This window comes from Chiloscyllium plagiosum, chromosome 2 (genome assembly GCF_004010195.1).
Source record: "Chiloscyllium plagiosum isolate BGI_BamShark_2017 chromosome 2, ASM401019v2, whole genome shotgun sequence".
Taxonomy (NCBI): domain Eukaryota; kingdom Metazoa; phylum Chordata; class Chondrichthyes; order Orectolobiformes; family Hemiscylliidae; genus Chiloscyllium; species Chiloscyllium plagiosum.
In genome coordinates, this window is record NC_057711.1 from 72,552,312 (window position 1) to 72,575,907 (window position 23,596).

The window sequence follows — 23,596 nt, forward strand, 5'->3', positions numbered from 1 at the left end:
AATAACCATTGTAAATGAAAAGTTATGTCTGCTAAGTCTGATCACATTCTTTATAAAGTTGCAGAATCGATTAAATAAATGAAATGCTGGGACTATTAAAAACATGAGCTTTCCCGTTGTATTAGATAAGGTGTTGCATAGGGATATTAGATGAAATGAAGGTGTTACACTTATGAAGATATGGCAGCATGGGCAGGAAACAGAATAAAAAACAATGACAAAAAGACCTGAGAAATGTAAATAGCAACATCACCAGGCATTCGCAGGACCATTGTTGTCAATGTGCATCAATAACCGAGACTGGGGTGGTGATATGTCACCAAAATTTGCAGACTTCACAAAAATAAATGTTTTAATTCTGAAGAAGATTTCAAGAAACACGATCAGATTAGTAGATTAAGGTGGCTGCTGCATTTCAGTTTGAATAAATGTGTAGTATTACAATTTAAAAGAATCAGAGATAAATTAAACACTCAGTGGCCAAACTTTAAAAGAAGAAGAAAACACAGGTTTAAGTGGTTCACTAAATGCATCTCGAAATGAATGGAAAAGCACAGGGCTTTCTTACAAATGTCTAGTCCTGCTCAATCCATTTTCCTTTACGCACATGATTTAATAAATTCAAGTTTAGGACCATCAAGTCTGCCCAGTTATTAAGCTGCAGAGAAAAAGCATCCGTTCTCAAAAGATACAAAGCAATACTGACGCAGACAGAACTCATCCTGGATATAAAGCGGCTGGAAATATACTATAATGGACAAAGAGCACACGTTCAACTGGTATTTCTGTGTACTTAGTATCCCTGTTTTGCTGCAAGTTACCATCTTACTCTATCAAAAAGGTGCTGTAAGAATTATAATTCACTAGTCTATGAAAGGCATTTTTGCACCTGGCCTCAACAATTTGTCAAATATATTGAACAATGTTTAACACATTAATATATTGCCATCTATGCTCATTCATTAGTAATATAAATGCTTATTCTGGGTTTTGCTGCATGGTTGATTCTTTTGTAATGTGCCAGCAATGAAATTCCATTGGTCGAAGCGACCCAGTTCAAAATGATGTTTGCCCATTGTCACTGATATTGCTTGAGTATGGCCAGGTGGACCCCACCAGATGTTCACTACTTAGATCATCCTACCTTCAACAGGGCAGAAAGAGAAGCACAGCTGTGGACTTGGTTGCCAATGTCCTGTTGTACAACAGAAGACAGGATCTTTCTAACCTTAAAGTCCTAGAGACCCTCTCCAAAACAAAAAAAAGGGCCACTTAACATGTTGGCAATCCTCAATTCCCGATTCAAGCTTCTTCTACTTGAGAATGGTTTAAGCGCAGTGCCCGCAACAAACTACTTAGATTGCTTTTGTCATGTACTAATATTAAGTGCTTTGTTTTATTTGCCCAGGATCACATTATTTGCATGTGGCTGTATGTACTTTCCTATCCTCCAAGTGATTGTTTACAAGCTTTTGTGCATTTAAAAATGTTAAGTATTATTTTTCTCCTCACACACTTGCCCTGGACCTTAACTAAACTGATGCCTCACTCACTTGATTCAATATATACAAAATTGTATGTGGAATGGAGATAACGTAGTAATTATAAAAATAGAACTTAACTCAGTTTCTATCTCATTACCGGCCTGATGTTTCTTAGTTGAGTTGATAAGATTTCCGGGGCGAGAGTTTTCAAAGCTGTGAAAGATATTTAGTTGATCTGCCTGGAGGTGGATGTCTCAAGTGATTTGAAAGTGGAACAGATTAGTTACTTGGCTGCCTGGCTGTCTACTTGGCAATTTTTTACAGGACTCTCTCTTTCCGTCACTCTGTAATGGAACTCCTGTCTTAAAGCCCTCATAGCTTATTACCATGTCAATACCAGAATTATGGATGTGAGAATTTCTAGGGGTCAGAACTTTAAGCAGAGGTGCTTGAACAGTCAGGAATGAATTCATATTTGCATGCAATGGAAGTGCTCACCTGATTTTATAGCTCTGAGACTGTCAATTGCCTCAGACCATGGTTTCCACCTCCACCTAGAAGGAAGTCTGGTCACTGAGGATTACTGGCTAATCATATGATTAATGGTTTATCAGTTCAAGTAGTATGTTTGAGGGTGACTGAGTGAAAATGCTTCAGGTAATAGTGAGAATGGTGGAACATGAGTTTTGGTGAGAGGTGAGGCAGAAATAGGGTGAGTGTGAAGTAACAGAGAAGAAAATGATGGCACTTGCCTTGGTGGAGAGGTCATTATCCTCCTTCCCGCGCTGCTGGGTATTTCTTTGTACTATGGAAAGCACGCTGACCAAGATGATAACCTCAGGCTTATCTGGCAGGGTCTTGTATTGTAGCCTCCTCTCCTGGTGCTGAGAGAGGAGGGTTTACCAGGATTTACCAGGACTTCCTGCATCCTTTCCTCAAAACATGGACCAATTTTGCCTTGTCTGCCACATCTGGCTCAAGTGTCACCAATAGTGATGGCCTTTCAAATACCGCACTAACACTAGGGATATAGAAATATCCTGGCAGTGGCAAATACTTCCACCTACAGCAGGTAGGAGAATTGGGATAGCCTTGGATGAGATGCGTGCCAAAGGAACACAGTATATAGTTAATGAGATGAGTTTGGGATGATACTGTGAGAAGGCCTTGCATAGAGAGACCCTTCAAGAAACTTGAAGAAAATGACACTGAGGCAAAAGTAGACATTGAGCCATTCCAAATTGATGCAGGAAGGCTAGTGCTGGGAGATAAGGAAATAGCTGAAGAACTTAATAAGTACTTTGTGTCAGTCTTCACAGTGGAAGACATGAGTAATATCCCAACAATTAAGGAGAGTCAGGGGGCTGAGTTGAGTATGGTAGCCATTACAAAAGAGAAAGTGCTAAAAAAGCTAAAAGGTCTAAAAATTGATAAATCTCCTGGCCCCGATGGGCTACATCCTAGAGTTCTGAGGGAGGTGGCTGAGGAAATAGCAGAGGCATTAGTTGTGATCTTTCAAAAATCACTGGAGTCAGGGAAAGTCCCAGAAGATTGGGAAATCACTGTTGTAATCCCCTTGTTCAAGAAAGGATCAAGAGAAAAGATGGAAAATTATAGGCCGATTAGCCTAATCTCGATTGTTGATAAAATTCTAGAACCCGACGTTAAGGATGAGATTTCTAAATTTTTTGAAGAGCAGAGTTGGATTCGAACAAGTTAGCGTGGATTTAATAAGGGGAGGTCATGCCTGACAAACCTGTTAGAATTCTTTGAAGATGTAACAAGGAGGTTAGACCAGGGAAACCCAGTGGATGTTATCTATCTAGATTTCCAAAAGACCTTTGATAAGGTGCTTCACGGGAAGCTGCTGAGTAAGGTGAGGGCTCATGGTGTTCGAGGTGAGCTATTGGCATGGATTGAGGATTGACTATCTGACAGAAGACAGAGAGTTGGGATAAAAGGTTTTTTTTCGGAATGGCAGCCAGTGACAAGTGGTGTCCCGCAGGGTTCAGTCTTGGTGTCGCAAATGTTCACTTTATATATTAATGAATGATGAAGGAACTGGGGGTATTCTTGCTAAGTTCGCTGAGAATACAAAGTTAGGTGGATAGGCAGGTAGTGTTGAGGAGGTGGGGAGGCTGCAGAAAGATTGAGACAGTTTAGGAGAGTGGTCCAGGAAATGGCTGATGAGATTCAACGCGGCAAATGCGAGGTCATGCACTTTGGACAAAAAAATATAGGCATGGACTATTTTCTAAATGGTGAGGAAATTCATGAGGCAAAAGTACAAAGGGATCTGGGAGTGCTAGTGCAGGATTCTCTAAATGTTAACTTGCAGGTTGAGTCCGTGATTAAGAAAGTGAATGTAATGTTGTCAGTTATCTCAAGAGGGTTGGAATATAAAAACAGCGAAGTGCTTCTGAGACTTTATAAAGCTCTAGTTAGGCCCCATTTAGAATAATGTGTCCCTGGAATGGTAGGCCTACCATATGATGAACGGCAGAGGATTCTGGCATTGTATTCATTAGAGTTTACAAGGTTGAGGGGTGATCTAATAGAAGCTTACAAGATAATGCGTGGCTTAGAAAGGGTGGACGCTGGGAAGTTGTTTGTGTTAGGCGGGGAGACTAGGACCCGTGACTTCACCCTTAGAATTAGAGGGGTCAATTTAGAATGAAAATGAGGAGGCATTTCTTCAGCCAGAAAGTGGCGGGCCTTTGGAATTCATTGCCACAGAGCACATTGGATGCCAGGATGTTAAATGTCTTCAAGGCAGAGATTAACAAATTCTTGATCTCACTAGGACTTAAGGGATACAGGAAGAGTGCGGGTAAGTGGAGTTGAAATACCTATCAGCCATGAAGAGGACTCAATGAGCCGAATGGTCTTACTTCCACTTCCATGTCTTATGACCTTATGGACACTTTGTTAATTTCTGGTAAGATTTAAAGTTCTTGTTCAGACAGATGTCTTGGATTTTATTAACAACACTATTTATATTGATATAATGTCACAGACATACATATGGTCTGTATTCAATGTTTATTAAACATAGAAACAGACTTGGCCATTCAACCAATAGCTGAGATAATCTTGGTGCCATGGATTTGTCTTTGACTACACTTCCCTGATGAACCATTACCATCACTAGCTCGCAAAGAGGAACACCGATTGTCCAACATGATAGACTCAGGGGAGTCCTTTCTTATCTGCCTGGCTTTCTTGGACTTCCTGATAGTCATCCATTCCTTTCCTGCCTGTAGGCTTCTCGTCTGTGGTGTGACCACCTTCTTATACATGCTTTCCACAAACTGATCTACCTCATTGATGCACAAGAATGACTTCAGCTATTACTAAAATTCAGAAACCTGGAGCTCAAACATGTGGAGGTGACATTTCCTACAAATGTGGTTGCCTGGGACACATGGTATATCCATGAATTCACACATACCACAGGATGTACAGTCCACTTTCCCCAGTTGATCTGCTACCCTTTAACTCTGAAAACGCTTTCTTACCCTTAGATTATGTATTAAGTTACTATAAAGCCTTACTAGCAACAACTTAAATTAATTTGTGTTAACTTTATTTTCCTTGGTTTACTTTAGTGTTATTTTACTTTGACTTGATTTAATTTTATCTCATTTGTGCTGGTATTCATTACTGAAATCTAAATAGCGATTTCTTCTTATAAATTACTTGTTTTTCTAGTTTTGATCTTTTTAAGGTCAGCCCCTAATTGCAGCATCTTGCTAACCAATATTCTGTGGCACCATTCTTGGTTTTTGTTTTCCTCACTCAGCCCAAGTAAAAGTGTTTCCCACAGTTTGCCTGCCTCAGCTCCCAGAGAGAGTGAAGACCCCAACCCTCGCTCCTCTCTATCCACTCCCTGAGTAAAAGTCTCCCACAGGTCTGGTTTTCTTTGTTCCCAGGAGGTAAGTGATGCTACTGTACATAACATGCAGATAACTGACTGGACAAACACACTACATAGGCTCTGTTGCTCTGAGAGAATGACTGGACGTGAGGAGGTTGCCTTTATATTTGAACGTTACTTGTTGTGATGTCATGCAGCCACCTTGAATAAATATTTCATCGTATTACTCTGCATTATGTATTCTTTTAATAAAAATGAGAGGTTTTGTTTAATATAAAATAAGTATTTGAATATAAACGCCATGGGATTTTTGCTTAGGTTCATAGAGTTTATAACATGCAAAGTGGTACCATATGCCTTTAGTTAGTCCAAGTCATCTTGAAACTCTCAGCTCTACATGCTATGTCTTTCAGGCAGAAATTAAGACACCAATAATAATATCAATTTTCACCTGTACCTGAAACAACAAACAGGAATAATAGGCGGCCAACTTTGTAGATGATTTAATAAATGATAAATGAAGTGTAATGGAACACCTGAATGTCTCAGACCTGTGACAGGACCCAGGAAAGTAAAACGCATTCTATCCATTGTATTTTTTGTGAATTATTTCATGTGGCAGGATTTATCAAAAGGAGTGCTGTGTCAATTCAAAGCACGTTAACATGTTGCAGAATAAAACATCCAGAAGTATATATCTGCAGTAGCCAACATGAGTTACGAGAAACATGTCCACAAGTCAGGCTGACCAGATAAGATATGAGTGACAACCTTATTATTAGGTTTTAGCTAGCTTCACAAATGGAAGAAGTAATCATTATCTCACTGAAAGCCAGAGTGTACTCTGCTTGTAATACTTGTATGTCTATAGAATTAAGAAATAATTGTAGCTATCACATTTATATTTATTGTAGTCCATGAAACTCAGCTGTGCACTTAATCAGCATAGCGTCATCTTTGTAAAATTATGATTGTTTTAACCATTGCCATTTCTCTACACAAGAGTTATAAATTGCATTAGATTCATCTTACTAACATAATCACTACTGAACAGCCTTGTCCTGTTTTTCAATTGCCTCATGGCCACACTGGGTAATTAATTACACAGAGAACTGGAAATCTCAGAAATTCACTTATAAATTATATTACCTTCAAAAAGGCCTTGTTTTAGTATAAGGGTCACTACAGAAATTGGGTGCAGTGAAATAAGTATTTAAAACACAGAAAGTAATGTATTTTGCAATCAGAAAGATGAGGAATAAGTACATTTAATTCCCCAAAATAAAAGAATAAAATTGATAGTAGAACAGAAAACCTTTGTGATATTTCCCTGAAATTTTAATAACATTTTCTGGAAGTGATAAGCTCAAAACAAAACAGTGAAATCCCACAGCAAATAATTAGTCAGCAATTGTAGAGTGATGCTGTAAATTAACAGTTCAGGTTCCATCGTCAGAGCAGGAAAGAATTACTGATGAACAACATTTATAAGAATCAGAATAGAACACAGTGCTCTTATGACACAGTCATAGAGTCCCACCCTGTGAGACAGGAGACCTGGGTTCAAGTTCCAGAAATATATAATAATATCCAAAAATATGTAGTAACATCTCTGAAAAGATTGAGTAGAAAATATCTGTACAAAGGGAAGAGGAAAAAAAACACAGGTATACACATGCATGTACATATGCACACGAACAAGGAATGAGAATGATTGTAAAAGTACTTAAATGGAATAGTGAAAATAACTTATGAAATTTGCAGACATAGTGGAGCTGTTTAGAAAAGTGATCATCTGAATTGTATTTGATCTGCTCATGGAAAAGAGGAGTGCACCATGACAGTAGGTACAAAATATGACAGCAGGACTTGTGAAATGCAAGTTCTGTTACCTTTCAGCAATAATACTGTCTTAGCAAGGGGGTTTCAGTATAACATTGAATTAGACCTGACAATGCAAAGACTTAAAAGAAGATAAATGAGCGGGGGAAAAGAGAGTACAAGTTGCCATGACCGATAGTCTCAGTGAAAACATCAGGACAACATAGACATTCTGGGGACAACTGGTATTTAATTGGGATCAAGAAGAGTGTCAGACACGAGGGAGGATGTTACCTGGCCAAAAGGTAGGCATGAAAGTGCTGGAATCTGTTATGTTCAGTAAAAATCAAAATTACTTATGGCCTACAGGAATTAGTTTATTGTTATTAATCACGTGCACTTTCTTAACTGCGCAGAGAGCAATGAGTGTTGCGTTGAAAGCATACATGTTGACTGAAATGAGAATGATTGAAAACATCTTTCCCACTCATATCAGAAGAAATCTGCAAACCATAGCTTGGCTTTTTATTACTGCTTCCATTATTTGCTCAGGCCAGGTGACAAGAAATCAAAATGTCACTTAGCTAAGGCCAAAGGTGATGCTGCTACTGCCCTAACACCTCATTCAACCACAACAGTTACTAATGTGTATCTTACTGCTGGCTAGTAATTATCTTGAGCATGTGTGATAAACCCATGTTAATCAGATCAGTCTGCCAGCATTTGGAATTCAGTCCCCAATGAAGTAAAATCTGATAAGGGGGAGAAGTAAAACTAAATTTGCAGTATTAAATGTTAGAAACCAATGCTGTCACTCAGGTACAAAAGGTTTTCAAGCCACTGTCTGATTCTTACATACTTCTATGAACTACTTATATGCGCAATGTTTATTCAGCATGTCAAGAAAATGAAATGAATGGTTTGAATCAGCAGAAAGATGAGAGGTGGACAGCATAAGCAAGAGAAAGACAGATTGAGAGAGCATAAATGAGCAGGGAGGAGAAGACCAGATAAAAAACGCAACACTTACTGGTTGCAGTCATCCTCACAGCAAATTACTCAGTGAGATTCTTTTAACTTTATGACTTATTCATAAACATTTACTGAACAAATTCAGGAAAGTTGACTGCATTCTATAGGTTATGCAGTAAAAACATTAATTTGTACTACCCTATTGTATCTCCTTTTTATAAATTGCAGTTTGATTTTGTTAATGTACAAAACCCCAAGCTCTGCTCCCTTCCAGTCGTAAATAGCATAGCATTTACTACTCCTTTAATGGTCAAAAAAATGCTCTGTAGATTGATGATAGAACGCTGTTTCTTCCCAAGAATTACTGCGATGAATATTCAAATAATGAGTAATGCACTTGACAGAACCAGCTCCCCAGAAGTTTGGCAAATGTTCAAACATGTGTGTAAATATCGCTGCAATGTTAAGCTTTGTATTTTGTTCCTGAATTTTAGCTCTGCTCAAAGCTGAATAAGATTGTCAAACCTGTAGAGGCAAATGTCATTGAAACAAAACTCTCTGATGTTAACATTAATTTTTCTGGAAAATTCTGAGGGATTTATGACCTTAACAAGAGTTACTAATTGTGTTTATTTTCTTAGACCAGCAGCATCATCGATACAATTACAGACATGCAGAAAGAACAGTTTACATATTTTTGGATGAATTATTGAGGTAATTATTATGAGCTGACATGATGGAATACTGAAATAGAACAAAACCACAAATTGCTGCAAATATGCAACAGAGCTATCAACCTTCCAACCAAGAAACAACAGACTAATGTTTTGGGGAGACAAGCTATAGATTAAACATTCCAAATCCTTTCTATCTGCAATTTTCACTGAAACTTTTCTTCCCAATATCCCTTCCACATTAATCTCCTACACTGCTCCAACACAATGTTCAGAGTGATGATAATGATTCTGTTAGTCAATTGCTTACAAGGGATAGTTATCAGAAAAAAAACATTGGTTGCAGTTATTCTCAGTTTCTTGCAAGAACCATTTTCTGTTAGGGATTCAGAATTGAAAAGTCATGTCATGTTTCATGGCATATCACATTGCATCACAGTTTAAATCATTTCACATTTGCAACAGTGTCAATGGTGCAGCGCATCTCTCAGTGTGATATGTATTATATCACATTCTACATTTTATTGCAGTTTGTTCTATGTTAAGTTTAAAATGTATCATGACATGCATTGCATCACTGCATCGTTGCATGTTATAGGTGCTGCCACACTATGCAATGTCATGTTTTCTGCAATAATGCATTATGTCATACCATGTTTCTCAATGCACAGTACACATCATGTCAAAGTTCTTGTCATGTTTGACATTTCAAGTCTTGCTTTACACCACATCATATTTCATATCATCATGTTTCACATTGTGCCACCTTTCAAATCGTAACACATTTAAAAACATGATGCATTAAATATAATTTCAAATTGCACATTTTTACATTTCACGTCATACATCAATTCCTACATCATATTATGTTCCAAATTTTCTTGGCTTGCTTTATGTAACATCATGTTTATACTATGTCATATTTCACATCTCATCATATTTTAATCATGTCATATTTTATGGCACATTACACTTCACATTGTATTATGTCTCATTGTTGCAGATTTCACATCAGATTTTAATTCCTGACCTAGTTCCTCCAGGTTACATTAAATCATGCCTCATTTTACATCATGACATGTTATCTGCTGTTACAATTTATGTGTTGTCAGTTTTATAAACTGCCATGATTTATGCCACACCATGAAAATCATGTTTTACACCATGCCAACTATTATGTCACATCATGTTTCATGCCATGTTCCACATTATGTCAAATTTCATGCCATATCATATTTCATTTCATGCAGCATCATCCTTGAAGCATGACAACCTTCTACATCCATATTAGGTGGGGTTTGCCCTTTTTTGTAAAGGTGTGGGGGCAAACGTGTAATATGGCAAAAAACATGGCACCTCCAGCCCCAATAAAACCTATCCAATCAGCTGCCAGTCAGCACACTAAGAGCTGATGGGTAAGTATGGGCATCTTTCTGGGCCTATCACAAGCCTCAACACTGGTGCCCTGGATTGCCAGAACCTGCTGGTCAACCAAACACTGGCATTTTCTGGGTCTTGAAGTCCAATGGTCCGTGCCTAATCCTCAGGAGATTCAGCAGGAAGAAAGTCAATGCGTTTTATACTCTTATTGCTAGGTAGGTGCCATGGGTGTCAAGACACATTTTGGTTCTCAGATATTAAACAACCTTTAAAAGCTGATGCCAGGGGTTCAGCTGAGATGACAGAGGGCAGAATACTGTGCAATACAGTCAAGAGCAGTCATGTCATGAACTGAGCCTTGGTTGATGAGATCCTCAAAATGCTCTTTCTATTGAGCTCTGACTACTTTTTGTTTTTGATGACCATCACTCCATTCTTAGCTCTTAATGGAGTGGTTTTTTTGGTGGTTGTGCCATAGGTTGATCTTGACAACACTGAAGCATCCACACATATTATTGCTGTCAGTAAGCTGCAGTAGTTCTTGCAATTTTTCTGTGGACCATCTGTTATCTAGATAACAGTTTTGTTTTTCATGTGTACATTGGCCTTTATTTGCCTACAGAGCTGCTTTCTTTCCTTTAGGTTTTAGTGGTGTTTCCAGTTCAGGAACATCTTGCAATTGTGATTTAGTAGCCACTTGACAACATTTCTGTCTGAGCATTGGACTACATGAATGTTTGTATCACCTGCCCTATGACAAGAGCTGACCAATCACTGTCCATCAGCCTGGCCCAAAAACAGCAGAAGCACTGTCTTTGGGAATTCAATGTCAATAGACTCCAGGACCATGTAGAGAAACACTGATTCAAGGTGCATGGTCCACCCTCAAATCCATTAGTAGCATCTAGATCTCCGGGTCATTCCCAACAATCAGTCTTGATATTTCCTCATAGAGAAACCTTGAGTCTCCTTGCAAGCTTAGGGATGGATTTGAGGGTTCTTTTACATTAGATTAGATTAGATTATTTACAGTGTGGAAACAGGCCCTTCGGCCAAAAAGTCCACACCAACCCGCTGGATGTAATCCATCCAGACTCATTCGCTTACATTTACCCCTTCACCTAACACTACGGGCAATTTAGCATGGCCAATTCACCTAACCTGCACATTTTTGGACTGTGGGAGGAAACCAGAGCACCCGGAGGAAACCCACGCAGACATGGGGAGAATGTGCAAACTCCACACAATCAGTCGCCTGAGGCAGTTGACCAGGCACTGTGGACAATCTGTGGTTTCTGGTTATTAAACGTTGCCAAGTTAACTGTGTGACACTGATTGAATCAGTGTTTTTCTACATAGTCCTTGAGTCTATTGACATTGAATTGCCAGAGACAGTCCTTCTGCTGTTTCTGGGCCAGGCTGATGGAGGTAATGTGTAGATTGGGCACTGATTGGTCAGCTCTTGTCATAGTGCAGGTGATATGAACATTCCTGCAGTCCAATGCTCAGACAGCAATGTAGTCAAGCGGCTACTAATGTTAGCATGAGGGTGCTGCCATTAGGTCTTGTCCATCTGATGTATAAATGTGTTTTATATGACCAGACCATGCTCTAGACATTTGATTAGAATGGTGTCTGTTTCCTTTCCTTATGCCATCCTTGCCAATTATGCTTTTCCAAAGTTTTGTGTCCTCCTCAATTCTGGCATTTAAATCACTAAGGAGAATAAATATGTCTCCCCTTATGACATTGGGCAACAGATCAAGACAGGAGTAGAATTCTCTTTGGCCTCATCTACTGCTTCCTGTATTGAGGTGTATGCACTAATGACTGTATGTACTGTGAGTTAGGTTAAGCTGATGTGTCATGAGGTTGTTTATCCCAAGAGGGGTTTGTTGATATGTTAATTGGCCTGTGTTTTAAGGCGAAGCTAAGTCATAGAAGCTTTTTGTGACGTTTCAAGTCCATTGACCCGTCACCAGATTTTGGATTACTGGACTCAAAGCAATTTTATCTCCACAGATAATGCCAAACATGCTAATGTTCTCCAGTATTTTCTGTTTTAATTTCAGATCTCCAGCATCCTCACTTCTTTGTTTTATCATACAAACATTTAGCCTTCGAGCCTGCTCCACCATTCAAAATGATCAAGGCTGAACATCCAACTCAGTACCCTGTTACTGCTTTCTTCCGATTCCCTTTCATCCCAATAGTCCTAAGAGCCATAGCTGATTCCTTCTGGAAAATGTTAGATGTTTCACCTCAACGGCCTTTGGTGGCAGAGGATCACCACTCTCTGGGTGAAGGAATTTCTCCTCATCTCAGTTCTAAATGACTTATGCTGTATCACCAAACTGTGACTCCTGACTTTGGATTCCCTGGTCTTCGGAAACATCATTCTTGTGTTTACCATGTCTGGTCCAGTTAGAATTTTATAGGTTTCTAAGAGATCCCTCCCATTCTTCTAAACTGGATGAATATAATCCTAACTGATCCGGTCTCTCTTCGTATTTGAGTCCTGCCATCCCAGGAATGAGTCTAGTAAATCTTCATTGCACTCTCCATTGCCTGGATACTCATCCTCAGAAAAAGAGACCTAACTGTAAAAAAAACTCCAGCTGTGGTCTTACAAAGGCAATACACAATAGTGGAAGACATTCTTACTCCTATACTCAAAACCTTGCATACGAATGCCAATTTGCCATTTGCCTTCTTCACGTGCATGCTTACTTTCAGTCAAGACAGAGGGTAAAGAAAAATTAGAGGACTATAGACCAGTGAGCCTGACATCAGTAGTGGGTAAGTTGCAGGTGGGCATTCTGATGGATAAGATCTATATGTATTGAAAAAGCAAGGACTGATTAGAGATAGTCATCAAGGCTTTGTGTGTGGGAAATTGTGTCTCAATAACATTACTGAGTTTTGGAAGAAATGATAAAGAAGATTGGTGAAGGCAGAGCAGCAAGTATTGAGTATATGGACTTCAGCAAGGTGTTCAACAAGGTTTTGCATGGGAAACTAGTTAGCAAGGTTAGGCCACATGGAATCCAGGGCGGTGCGGTGGCACAGTGGTAAGCACTGCTGCCTCACAGCGCCAGAGACCTGGGTTCAATTCCCGCCTCAGGCAACTGTCTGTGTGGAGTTTGCTCATTCTCCCCGTTTATTCGTGGGATTCCTCTGGGTGTTCCGGTTTCCTCCTACAGTCCAAAGATGTGCAGGTTAGGTGAATTGGCCATGCTAAATTGCCCATAGTGTTAGGTGAGGGGGTAAATGTAGGGGTCTGGGTTGCTCTTTGGAGGGTCGGTGTGGACTTGTTGAGCTGAAGGGCCTGTTTCCACACTGCAAGTAATCTAAAAAAAAAATTAGCCATTTGGAAACAAAATTGGCTTTGAGTTAGGAGACAGAGGATGGAAGGTTGTTTTTTGGACTGAAGGCCTGTGTTGCAAGGTTCAGTGCTGAATCTGTTGCTTTTTGTCATTTATATCAGTTGTTTAGATGTGAATAAAGGAGGAATGGTTAGTACGGTTGCATATGATACCAAAATTGGTAGTGTAGTCAACAGTGAAGAATGCTATCTCAGAATAAAATAGGACTTTGATCAGATGGTTCAATGGGCTGAGGTGCCGCAGATGGAGTTTAATTTAGATAAATGTGAGGTGTTGCATTTTGCTAAGGCAAATCAGGGTGTGACTTATGCAGTTAGTGGTAGGGTCCCGGGTGTGTTGTTGCACAAAGAAACCTTGGAGTACAGGTTCATAGTTCCTTGAACTTGGAGTTGCACGTAGACAGGATAGTGAAGAAGGTATTTGGTATGCTTGCCTTTGTTGGTCAGTGCATTGCGAATAGATGCCATGTTGCAGCTGTACATGACTTTGGTTGGGCCACTTTTGGAGTACTGCATTTAATTCTGGTCTCCCTGCTGCAGGAAAGGTGTTAATAAAACTTGAAAGAGCGCAGAAAAGATTTACAAGGAAGTGGCCAGGTTTGGAGGGTTTGAGCTATGGGGAGAGTCTGATGGTCTGGGGCTATTTTCCCTGGAGCGTTGGAGGTTGAGGGGTGACCTCATAGAGGTTTTTAAAATCATGAGGGGCGTGGATAGGGTGAATAGACAAGGTCTTTTTCCCAGAGTAAAGGAGCCCAAAACTAGAAGGCATGGGGTTAAGGTGAGAGGGGAACATTTTAAAAGGGACCTGAGGGGCAATGTTTTCAAGCAGAAGGTGGCGCATGTATGGAATGAGCTGGCAGAGTAAGTGGTGGAGCTGAAAATGTGTTGCTGGAAAAGCGCAGCAGGTCAGGCAGCATCCAAGGAACAGGACAATCGACGTTTCGGGCATAAGCCCTTATTCAAGGACTGCTCCCTCCCCGACTCCTTCTTTTGGTCCACTCTCCCCACTAATACCCCCTCTACAGCTGGCACTGTTCCCTGCTGCTGTAAGAGGTGTAAAGCCTGCACCCACACCTCCCTTCTCACCTCAGTCCAAGGCCACAAAGGGGCATTCCAAATCTGGCAGAGATTTATTTGTACATCCTCCAACCTCATTTATTGCATCCAGTGCTCTCGATGTGGTTCCCCCTACATCGGAGAGACCGAAACTCGGGGAACAGTTCAGAAAACATCTCTGGTCCGTACGTACAAACCAACCCCACCACCCTGTGGCCATCTATTTCAACTCCCCCTCCTACTCCGAGGACATACCCATTCTGGGCCTCCTCCACCCCCACCGACAGAACGCCACCCACAAAATGGAGGAGGAACACCTTATCTTCTACTTCGGGAGTCTATAACCCCACGGCATGAATATTGAATTCACCAGTTTCCAAATCTTCTCTCCCTCCACCCCATCCCACTTCCAACCCTCTGACTCAGATCCACACTCTTGATCTGACCTATCTGTCCATCTTCCCTCCCACCTATCCTCTCCACATTTCCCATCAACCTATTGCCATAACCTCCTACGTTTACCTACCTAACACTATCCCACCTACCTTCCCCCAAGCCCCACCCCTCCTTGCCCTCAGTTATCTCTCAGCCCCTTTCCTTCTCCACATTCCTGAAGAAGAGCTTATGTCCAAAACATCTATTCTCCTGCTCCTTGGGAGCACTGATACAGTCATCGATGTAGCAGTGCACGAGGGACTGTTCTATGTATCCTATAAAGAGGCAGACATAGCTGGGACCCATACAGGTGCCCATAGCCACCCCTTTGGTTTGTAGGAAGTGGGAGGATTGAAAGGAGAAATTGTTGAGGGTAAGGACCAGTTCTGCCAATCGAATGAGAATATCGGTGGAAGAGGGCTAGCTGGGCCGGTGGGAAAGAAAGAAACAGAGGGCTTTGGGCCTTCCTTGTGGGGGATGCAGGTTTAGAAGGATTGGATGTCCACATCCCACCTAACTTTCCCCTACCTTCACTCTCTTCCATTTATCTCTCAGCCCCCTCCCTCCTCCCTAATCCTAAAAAAGGGTTATGCCTGTAACGTCGACTCTCCTGCTGCTCAGATGCTGCCTGACGTGCTGTGCTTTTTCTAGTGCCACGCTTTATGCACTCTGACTCTCCAGCATCTGCAGGCCTCACTTTCTCTTAGTTGCTTTGAAACTGTCCAAGACATATGAACCTTTGCACTAGAAACTTGCTGATGAAATTCAACTGAATCTCAATGTTAAAAATACTCAATGCACTCAGTTAATATACCCCCCTCATCAGATTGATGTTTATCATACCAGAGAGAACTAATGCTCATTCATTATCTAGAAAATGTAGAACACATCATGTTTCATAAGTGACATTGACTGTTTAATCAGACTTTATTGGATTCCTTAAATCCTCATTGTCTGCTACACTCAGAAATCTCAAAATACCAGATATCAAAGACTTTTTACCAATTCAAAAGGGACATGTGGGTAGAGATAGGCATAACAACAAATTTTAACTATGTTACCTGGCAATAGACCTTCAATTTAATAACAATGCATTTGGTTATTGAACTACATATGCCATTAATTGTGATAGGAACACAAATGATTTTTAATATATAAATATTTGAAAATATTTGAAAAAAATGCCTTGACTTTGGCTATAGCAAGCAAGATTTTGTTGAAAGTCTGTTAGCAATGTAACCAATTATGCCTTATGCAATATGCATTATTCTTTTAAAGCAGTATACTTTTATAAAGATGTAACAGTATAGAAAATCACACTAAAATACAGATGAGATGTTAGAGATATCTACATAAAAATGTGTCAATTTGTGTAACTTGTACACTGGCAAGGTCTTTGACTATATTGCCAAACAATACATTCAGGCTCCAAATAGTGTAAAAGATATAGAGGACCTAAAATTCTAAAAATGCATTCAGAAGAACTTTTTGTTCTTCTTCATTTGTTACCATAAGACCATAAGACATAGGAGCAGAAATTAGGCCATTCAACCCATCGAATCTGCTCCACCGTTCAATCAAGGCTGATAAGTTTCTCTCCTGCTTTTTCCCCATAATTCTTGATCCCTTTGATACTCAGGAACCTATCTATCTCAGTCTTAGATATACTCAATGACCCGGCCCCCACAGCCTTCTGTGGCAGTGAATTCCATAGATTCACCACTCTCTGGCTGAAGAAGTTCCTTCTTATCTATGTTCTAAAAGGTCTTCCCTTTACTCCAAGGCTATACCCTTGGGTCCTAGTCTCCCCTATCAATGGAAAAATCTTCCCAACTTCTACTCTGTCCAGGCCATTCAGTTTTCTGTATGTTTCAATTAGATGCCCCCTCATCCTTCTAACCTTCATCGAGTATAGAATGAAATCTATCAATCTTTCACCCCTTTCATACCGGTGACACTCAGGTTACATGCTTGTGATATTTGAATCTGCAGTTGCATCAAATAATTTATTTGCACAGCTTAATAAACTTAATCTTGCAATCAAAGGTACAATTGAAATGGAACAATCAAATGATCTCTCTTCCCTCGACGTGTTAAATGAGAAATAGTTTCTCCACTGCTATCGACTGAAAATTTACTTTTATTGGTCAATGTATGTGATGAGATTCCTGTAATGTCATCCACCACAAGACCAACCTTACTGCGACTCCTAGCCATCTGAAGGTGTCATATGCTTGATGCTAAGATAGAACATATCAAATCTATCCTGCCTGATAATGGCTATCTGATCAAATCATGACTTGCTGTATGTGGCACAAACTCATGAAAAGGTCTGCAGCCGCCATGTTTGACTTTAAATGGTGCTCAGCCTACCTCACATTACTCAGGGGGGGAAGGTATTTAAAAAGTCTGAATATCAGTGAAGGTAACTGTCTCATGCTGCTACTTTGCAGTAAATGCAAATGGGCTTCTTCACTAACAGGATGCTGCTATCAAGCTAAAATGATATTTTGTCTCCAACACAAAGGAGTAATGTGGTATGAATTTCAGTGCCAATGTGGTGTAAGCTTTGTCAGACATACATTCTAACAACAGGCAGATTGTATTACACAGCACATTTATTTGATCATTCACAGTGGACTACATTCTGATCGAGGGCAAGCAGCCCATGCATGCAGATCTCAGAATACCATATCCAACATTAAACATGATTTCACTATTAGACGGAATTTACTGCATAATCATAACTGTGCTAACAATTATATCAGAAACCAATTGAAGATTATCAGCCAGGTTTACAGTGAGATCTATTTGCAGGCACTCCAAGCTACTTGCATAACTTAGAAGACCCTTTTCTTTAAAAGTGAAAGGCATTCATTTCTACATCGCGACTTTTTAATTGAGAAAGAATCTGGGAGACTGCTTGTTGCATTCCTCATGTCAAAACACTGATTAATCAGAGTCTACCTGCATGGTCTCATTTTTTTCAGCTAATATTGACAGTTAACAAGATCTGTTGCATGTCCACACCACCCACAGTCCAAGCAATATGCACCTTTTTTACAATTTGTATAAATGGTATTTCTTTTCCAGGTGTGATTTCTGGGGCAACAGCTCCAATGACAGTAAGACAAAAGTCTTTGACTTTCCCATGAAAATACTGGGAGAGGTGAAATATCAAAAGGCTTTAAAAAGAAGTTTTTCAGGGCTATCGAGATTGTTCATACATACATACTATTAAACTCATGCCCACCATATTCAATCAGGTTTTACTTTTTCAAAGATGTCTATACCAGAACTAATAGTGTAAAAATATAAGTTTAGATTAATTCATGTGAACTCCTAGATTTCCACCTGCAAGGACTTCATTAGCTTGCACTATGGAAGAGCAGGAAATCACTAATAGCTAGTTCGGTAATTCTCAAGTTTGCCTGTGCATTGATGGATGGCAGAAGTTGCTGTCAGCTTCACATTTTTACTGGTCTCTGCTCAAATCTCTGCTCACAAAAGTTAAATGTTTACAAATTAATTTTATTCCCCTGAAAGCTAGGATAGTATTCTATCAGATCTTGGAGACAAGCAACAGAATGCAGAAGCAACAAACTAAGGAATAGAACGATTTAAGCAAACAAAGTGCAAGAACTCCAAGATTAACAAGATCAATGAAGCAATTTTGTAAGGCACGCAAACAATGGTATGAATGAAAGTTCTGTTTTTCTTGCCTATTACTTCTCATGACACTCAAGCAATCTTTATGTATATGCATTGGCAATCTTCCAGTACTTTGATCAGATTGGCATCTTTCATGAATGAATTTAGGCAGACTATTGTTGATGTGTGTCCTTTATTCTTTTCATATGTTTCTCAAAACAAACACATATACTTTGTGGTGCAATGTACTTTATCATCAGTTTTTACGTAGAGATAAACTTAGATCAGCACAGTAAGGCCAAAACATGTTCATTTTGATTTTTCATTGGGATTTGTGGATGAAAGTATATCATAATCCCCAGCCCTCCATCCTTTCATTCCTCAACTGACCAATTGTCAGACTCACTCCCCTCACTTTGCAGATCCTCCACCACCAGAGTTCATTAACCGTCAGACTCTTGACCAATAATAACTTGTTAACTCAATGCTGAGAATTCACCACCTCTCACTGACTCTGCACTCTCATAAGCCCAGGATCTGTCCAAAACAAAAACAGCAAACCTGTCGATTCAACAGTTTTTATGATTCTCAAGATGTTTCAAAGTGCCATTAATTACTGCAGTTAATTAAGCATTTTACAGTTACACCTGTAATATATAGAACAATACAGCACAGAACAGGCCCTTCGGCCCATGATGTTGTGCCGAACATTTGTCCTAGCAAATATATAGAAAATATATTTTCTGCAACCAAAATGCACATAGCAAGATACCACAATTAGCCTGTGATAAAGATCAGATAAATCACATATATAGACCAGAACACCAGGAAAAGCTCCTCTGCTCGGCAAAAGTGAGGACTGCAGATGCTGGAAACCAGAGTTTAGATTAGAGTGGTGCTGGAAAAACTCAGCAGGTCAGACAGCATCCAAGGAGCAGGAAAATTGATGTTTCAGGCAAAAGCCCTTCATCAGACCATTCCTAATGAAGAGCTTTTGCCCGAAATGTTGATTTTCCTGCTCCCCAAATGCTGCCTGAACTGCTGTGCTTTTCCAGCACCACTCTAATCATAGCTCCTCTGATTCACTTTGAAATAACAGAGGCAGTCACCGCTTCACTTTAATGGCTCATTCAAATGATGACTCCCAATAACCCTCCTTCAGCACTGTACTAGGATTATCATTTTAGGCTTGTGGTCAAACCTCTGAAGCAGGAGTTGAACCCACACCTTTCTGACTTGGAGGTGATAATTGTGCTCTCTGTGCCATGGACCCAGCACACAACTGAGTTCTAACTGAATTCTGAACAGACTTCTTTCTTAGTCTCTGAGACAAGAAAATGCTTATTGTTTGTTTGGGGATCTTTCTTTCAGTCCCAGCCTCTTCCTTCCTCTGAGGTAAAGCCTTGGTATCAAAGGTGACTTGCTTCCACTTTGGTTTAATGCTTTCTGAGATAGCTAACAAGTCTAAAGTATGACTCCAAGCTCCCACACTCCACCTCTCTCCCTAGCCCTTTCTATATTTCATTGAAATGGGTTAATATTTCTTTGAGCTCCTTTATTCCTTCTATGCTGCAAATTCCTCATCCCTGCATATCCATCCTCCTCACAGCATCCTAACTGAGGGGACCTGATACAAATCTTAATAAGGTCAATAGGATAGAGGTACAGTACATGTTTTCACAAGAAGGTGAAATAAGAGCTATGGGTCAAAAACATAAGATAGCTACAAGTAAATCCAGTACTGAATTTAGAAGAAATGTTTTTACTGAGATCATGTCTCCCTGACCTCATGCTAATTATTCTCTGGAGATTAAAAGTGCCATAGCGAGTCCCTGGAACATTGTTTTTGGAAATAGCAAATAGCACATTGTGGTTTTCAAAGAAATGAAACCTTTTCATGATGAGACCTGTACTTGACAGAAGTCCCACATGGGAATTGATAAAGTAAACAAAATCTTGTGGGATCCAGGATGACATGGCAGATTGGATCCAAAATTGGCAGGAGAGAGCAGGCAGTGGGAGAAGGCTAAGTATGTGACTGAAGCCTGGTGTCCAGTGTTGTACCACAGGGATCAGTTTGGGTCCCTGATTGATTGAGATATTCATAAATAATGAAGATGAGAATGTGAGGGGATGATAAGTAAGTCTGCAAATGATACAAAGACTGGCTGAATGGTTGACAGTGAATAGGAAGGTTCAAAGTTGCAGGAAGATATATACTGGTTGGTCAGATAGACAGAGCAGTGACAGTAATCCTGATAAATGTGAAGTAATGCACTTTGGAAGAAGAAACAAGACATGGGAGCACTCACTGAATGGCAGGGCACTAAGTAGCTAAGAGGAACAGAAGAATCCTGGGATGCTTGTCCTCAGATCCCTTAGGTGACTGGACAGGCTACTAAGGCATACAGAATGTTTGCCTTTATCAGTTGAGGTTCAATTTAGAAGAGCAGGGAGGTTATGTTAGAGCAGAACAAAACTTTGTTTAGGCATCAGCTGGAGTACTGTGTGCAGTTCTGGCCACCACACCATTGCATTGGAGGGTGTGCAGAGCAAATTCACCAGGATGTTAACTGGAATGGAGCAGTTCAGCTGTGAAGAAAGACTAGATATCTTTGGAGCAGGAAAAAAAAATTAGGGGAGACCTGACACCACATGTAAAAGGATGTGAGAGCATGGACAAGGTGAATAGAAAGCAGCTGTTCCCTCTAACCAAAGAGTCAAGAACAGGGGGACACACTTTCAAAGTGAATGATAGGAGGTTTAGAGGGGATTTGAGAAAAACATTTTCACCCAGAGGATGATGAGAGTATGGAATGCACTACCTGAGGGAGTAGTTGAGGTGCATAACCTCACAATCTATAATGAGCACTCGAAGTGTCATAACATCAAGATTATAGGCCCACTGCCGGACGTGGGATTAGAATAGGAAGCAGTATATTTTTGGCAGTACAGACTTGATGGGCTGAAGGACCTCTTCTGTATTGTATGATTTTATAACTCTATGATCCTGAAATGCTTGCGTAGGTTCCTGTTCTCTAGTTGGCCTGAGGTCATATCCCTAACATGTGAAGATTGGAACAGAGCAAATTGCAGCCTTTATTCCATAATCTACATTCAAATGAGAGCCTTAATTCCATATTCAACATTCAAACAGTAGCCTTAATTCCATGTTCTATACAATGGGATGGACATAAAAGTATATTAACAGTTGCCCACTGGGAGTTGATGCCAGTGAACACAATGGAAGAGTTCCCCATTCCAACCTTTATCTACCTCACACCATAAGACAATTCTACACTGATGATCCTACTTTGGGAATCACAGCTTGCTTGAAAGAACATTTTTACTTTGGTCTAATGTTATTTCCAGTTGTTTTATTTTCATGTTGCAATCTTATCATAAATCTGTCATTAGAACACTATGATTTAATATTCATTTTAGACTGCATGTTTTGAGTACATAGTGACCCTTGTAACAATGGTGAGGTTTGTAAGATTATTATGTTTTGGGACTGTCTTTTATGTTGAAGTGAAGAGTTATGTGATCTGTGCTGAAATCTATTAGCAAATCTGGTTGGTTTGATTATTAACAATTCGAGGGGTTGAAATTGTTTTGCTGAAAAGGTGCTTGGAGACAAATAGAAACAATCTGTCTGCTGACATGGAGACTGATTTCTGCAAAGATTGTTCTGGAAAAATGTTGTAAACTGCTATACTTTAAACGATCATCTTAGTTCCAAAATGCAAGAGAGTTGAATGTGTTAACATGTTAAAATATAAAATCCTGACATAGCAGCCTTTCCACTAATAACTGGAAATTTGAATTTCTTTTTAACAGTTATTGGTCTGTGCAGTGATGAGCTTGATCTGTAATGTTTGATTTTAAGACTTATAAAAATTGTAAATCTTAATCTGTTTTTGGGAACTTTTAATAGTGAATAGGTGAGGCTTTTTTTATTTTACTGAGATCTGACTCTTGCTTAAATTTTTAAGTTAAAAGATAGGCATTAAGTTATCTTAAAGCAGTGTTTTTAAGCAGTAAGACTTTGTTAAATGCTAAATTTTTGAGAAAGTATGCTTTTTTGGTATATTTTAGGTCTGCAGATTATTTAAGGAGCAGAGATGATCTTTAGTAGAGTGACATGCTCTTCCTGTTGGATGTGGGAGTTAGGGAGAATTTCAATGTTTCTGGAAATTATATCTGCAGGAAATGTGTTTGGTTATGAATCCTGTTGGATCACATGAATCAATTGAAGTGACTGTTAGAGGCAATAAGGAATTTACATGAACCAAGGAGTGTGATGGATGGCAGTTTCAGAAAGTTAGAAAAAAACAGCACGCACAGTCAGGTACATGGGTGACCACTAGGAAAGATCATAGGGGTGGGCAGGTAGTGCAGGGGTCTCCTGTGGCCATCCCCATCTCAAATGTATGTCGTTTCGGAAAATGTAAGGAGGGATGGCTTCTCAAGGGAATGCAGCACTGACAGCCAGGGTTTCTGGTACCTAGACTAGCTTTGCCAGATAAGGGGTATATCAGGTTCCAAGTGATTGATTGTGACAGGGGACTATTTAGTCAGGGGCATAGATAGATGTCCTGTGGCTGACAACGAGACATCAGAATGGTGTGTTGCCTCCCTGCTGACAGGATCAAAGATGTCACTACGGAGTTGCAGAATATTGTCAAAAGGGGAGTGATCAGCAGAAGGTTGTTGTACACATTGGTATCAATGACATAGGAGGAGAAAGGGACAAGGCTCTGCAGACAGAATATAGGATATTAAGCAGGAGATTAAAACGTAGGTCCTCAAGGGTAGTAATATCTGCATTGCTCCCAATGTCATGTGCTAGTGAGAGTGA